We start from the raw sequence: 5,000 nt of genomic DNA on the forward strand, positions 1-5,000 counted from the left end.
TACTAATACTAATACTAATACTAATACTAATATTAATACTAATAATTATAAAAATCACAATAATTATAACAATAACAATAACAATAACAATGACAATGACAATGCTAATGCTAATGATAAAAAAAAAAATAATAATAATAATAATAATAATAATAATAATGATAATGATAATGACAATGATAATAATTACAATAACAACAATAATAACAATAACAATAACAATAACAATAATAATAATAATAATAATAATAATAATAATAATAATAATAATAATAATAATAATAATAATAATAATAATAATAATAATTGTAGTAATAACAAAAATAAAAAACAATAACAAAAATAACAATAATAATAATAAAAATAATAACAATATTAATAACAATAACAACAATAACAATAAAAACAACAATAATAATACTATTAATAATAATAGTAATAAAATAATAATGACAATATTAATAATATCAACAACAAAAATATCAATAATAACACTAATAGCAATAATAATCATAATAACAACAACAACAACAACAACAACAACAATAATAATAATAATAATAATAATAATAATAATAATAATAATAATAATAATAATAATAATAATAATAATAACCAAAACAATAATAATATTAGTAGTAATTGTAGTAATAACAATAATAATAAAAAAATAATAATAACAATAACAACAATAATAATAATTATAATAACAAATAATGATGATGATGATGATGATACTAATACTAAATAAATAATACTAAAAAAATAATAACAATAATTATAACAATAATCATAGTAATAATTACAACAATAATTATCATTATTATAATAATTATTATAATAATCATTATGGAAATAATAATGATATTAATATTATAACAATAACAATAATAATAACAATAATAATAGTAATACTAATAATAATAACAATAACAATAACAATAACAATAACAATAACAATAACAATAACAATAACAATAACAATAATAATAATAATAATAATAATAATAATAATAATAATAATAATAATAATAATAATAATAATAATAATAATGATAATGATAATGATAATGATAATGATAATGATAATGATAATGATAATGATAATGATAATGATAATGATAATGATAATGATAATAATAATAACAATAACAATAATATTAAAAATAATAATAATAAAAATAACAACATATTAACTCAAAAAGTTACTTTTCATACTCTATCTTTCAAATTATTATAATTAATGCACTGAGGAGCACATTTTTATGTATTAGGGATAAAAATACTAACTGGAATTAGATAGTAGATGTATAAATATTGTCATTACCTTTTGATAATCTGTTATTATAACTGCATATTAAACATCACACAGCCACATTTAGATCCTACTCAGCTCATGCATACAAACCTTCCAGCTATACAACCAGTGCTACATCTTGGCTATTATCCTACATTATAACATTCACAAATCCAACCTCAAGATGAATAACGTGGCACTTCAATATTCCATATCAATTATCCTATCATCTACACTAATCAATTCATGTCAGTCACAGGCACTCTCACTCTCTTGTATGTATGTGTACTTGTCTGCATATCTATTCATATCTCTCTCTTCCGTACGTTGCCAATATAGAAGGCTGAGCTTTGTAATTAATTAGGAAACAGGAAATTCTTTTATCTCTAATGATAATACCAGGAGAGGAGCCAAGACTTACTGAACTAACTGAAGCTGCCTAAAATAACATTAAATAATACAATTTACAAATCTGCTTTTCACAGTGGTGTAAAATGCCTCAAAAAACACTGTTCTCCCTTCAAACAAAAACAGTTTGTATAGCCCAAGGGTATAATAAATGCTTTATGTCACTTACTGGGTCACACAAATAATCCATAGCATTAAGCAAATTCTCAAATGTTATAATGACTAAGCTGAAGTCCATACAAGCTGCATATACATGCATAAGCTAGTCATAGCAAGTTCATGGTTCTTTGCAATTATTCAGCACAATTTATCTTGGTTTCTGTTTACCCCACATTACACATATAAAACTCATCATATTTTCTAAACTTCACATTCTACATGAAAATAAAATCTAAAAACAATCATCAGAAACATACAAGTCCAGTGTATAAATAATAAAGTCATGCTTCTATCATATTACATCCATAAATTAGTTTGACCTTCAGATACACTCATCATAAAACCACTTACTTCACATGACATTAATATCTTATAATTTATTTCTTATGATTCAGATTATCTTAGTTATTACACAGAAGAATGGAAAAACTTGATGAGACCATTATAAAGACCATTGGAAAGTTATTGTGTTATGTCTAAAACATCAGACAACATTACCAAGTAATGTGTTATGTTGAAAAAATGAACAGAAATATCTGTCAGCTCTTCCCCATCGTCCTTCAACATGTCATTTACCCGAAAAAAAATGCAAATGAGAAAAGAATCATTAAATCCAAACACCAATCGCTAAAAATTCAAAATAAGTAACAAAATCTAAACAGCATCAGATTGACAACTGCCGCGCCACGTCCCTCCTTTGTTGCCTCGAGGAAAAAAAATAGTCGTTGAAGGAAGCAGAGAACGGCTGACAGACAGACGATAAAAAAAAACTATTTGCGAGAACGGGTTTGGTGTCCCTGGGCGCCCGCGGAGGCGAGGCAGCCCACGAAGGAGGCGCCCTCTCCCACTCTTTCAGTCCTTTAAGGAATGCTTCATAGGCTTTCGAGTCATCATACCGTCTTCTGATCCTCAGGCACCCTGGGAGGCGTGTTTTATGGCATGCGCGAGTGCATGACAGCGCCGCCCAACAGGAGCGAGCAATCCACTTTGTTTCCCTCGGGGACAGCGCTGGGCACGGGGTGTCCTCCCAGCGAGATCCCGAGGGAAGAGTGACTCAAATACGTCTTTCCTTTCGGTTAGTTCTCCGGTAAGGGCTTCCCCAGCACCGGAGTACACTTCCCCAGCTACATACCTCGTCTCCACTAAGAGGGCGACTTGGTATCCTCGGCAGGGCGCCCAAACGAGAGAACACCGCAACGTCGCCTGCCTCTCGCGCACTCGGGCCGCAGCACCTCGGGCGGCTGGCTGCGGACGTCCTGCGCATGCGCGGACTTCGGTTCAGAATTACGTTTGTTATGTGACTCTCTTTTCATAAATGAATTTCTGGTTTCTCTTATTCTCTTTTCATTTTTATTTCTTACTGGGGCAACTGTGAACGCGTCGATCTCCGTTTAAGAATGGCATAGACGAATGCTATTTTTTCTACGTTCTCCCCTTTTCGTTTTTCCCTCCTTAGTTTTGCGTTATTTCTGTCTTCGGTTTAGCCTGCCCTATGTTTAGCTGTTGTGAATGGCGTCATCGAATATTATGTAATTCATTCTTTACTACAGTTCACAGGATGTTATTCTCATTTCCCCTCTGCTGTTGCTGATAGAAGGAAAAAATAGCGCGCTCAGCTGGGAGGGTGAAGTTGCTGCGGCTGCGGTCTGTTAATAGGTAATTGTTGCATGATTGACGATGACGGCAGTAAGTTCTGTCGATGCAACTAGATTGGCGTCCTGTTCTCGTCTCATGTATGTTCATGTACATGCACATACACAAACACACACACACACATGGTCATATGGGTATGTATGTGCTAACGTCTATACGTGCGCACCTGTAACTGGAAATATGAAATCATCATTGTGTATAGATCCGTGTAGGTAAATACTGAAGCGGGATACGCACATTGTAAACCCAGTATATGTACGAAACACATCCCTTTGGTGGAAACACCTGGTGGAGGTTATGTTGCTTTATTTATACAGTCAGTGTTCTTATCCAGCCTGTGGTATTTTGGCTCGAGCCTGCGTTTTTTTTCTCTTTAAATTTTGTAATTGCCTTTTCTTTACACACACACACATATACATATAGAAATAGATAGATATAGATATACATGTATTTATACACACACACACACACACACACACACACATACATATATATATATATATATATATATATATATATATATATATATATATATATATATATATATGGGGAGGAGGAGGTTATGTGCGTGAGTACTGTGTAAATGCATATATGAATATGAATATTTATATATGTATATATGAATGAAGGTGTATATACATTCATATTGTATACATATGCATACATATCTGTATATGTTTGCAAACACACACACGAGCGCGCGCGCGCACATGTATATATATATATATATATATATATATATATATATATATATATATATATATATATATATATGTGTGTGTGTGTGTGTGTGTGTGTGTGTGTGTGTGTGTGTGTATGTATGTATGTATGTATGTATACATATATGTATACATATACTATATATAAGTGTGTGTATATGTGTGTGTGCATATATATTCATACTTATATATGTACATATATATTTATGCATTTGTGTAGATAGATTGATGTAAATGTATAAATATATATCAATAATTACGTATATACATGCATGCATATATGTATATGTATATATATATATATAAATATTTATGTATATGCATACATACATGCATATATGTGTGTATCTATTTATCTATCCATCTATATCTTTATCTATCTATCTATCTATATATATATATGTGTGTGTGTGTGTATGCCCTTGTGTAGCATGCTCGAAAACCTAAACAGTTTAATATACAATGATGCATATTTGCCTTTTACGTGTTCATTTTTGGAACCTGGTGAAACATCTCATTTTGTATCAAAGTGTTTGCCTCTACCTTGATACACTCGAGCCAGCCAATCAAGGTGCGATATTTTTCAAATATACTTCACGCAGGCTCAGATGGGAATTTATACTTTTATTAATTACGAATTGCATCGTAAGTTTCTTGATACAGATATTATAGTAAAGGGGCATAAAATGTGTCTATCTTTTAAACAGTAGATCAAATACATGATCACTCGACATGGGTAAAATTTGAAGTCAATCATGACGGTC

The 5,000-nt window shown here is 30.6% G+C and overlaps 1 protein-coding gene across 8 annotated transcripts in view; it reads right to left on the reverse strand.

The window, feature by feature from the left end:
* LOC113818113 (transformer-2 protein homolog alpha-like) overlaps positions 1-3,145 on the reverse strand; it is a 23,698-nt gene extending 20,553 nt beyond the window's left edge. For all 8 annotated transcript variants that reach the window (XR_011399859.1, XR_011399858.1, XR_011399857.1 and 5 more), the window contains exon 1: positions 2,997-3,145. The gene's annotated coding sequence lies outside the window, so the exon portion shown is untranslated. The remainder of the gene's footprint in view (positions 1-2,996) is intronic.
* Between the last annotated feature and the right edge of the window lie 1,855 nt (positions 3,146-5,000).

The sequence above is a fragment of the Penaeus vannamei genome, chromosome 31, assembly GCF_042767895.1.
Source record: "Penaeus vannamei isolate JL-2024 chromosome 31, ASM4276789v1, whole genome shotgun sequence".
Classification (NCBI taxonomy): domain Eukaryota; kingdom Metazoa; phylum Arthropoda; class Malacostraca; order Decapoda; family Penaeidae; genus Penaeus; species Penaeus vannamei.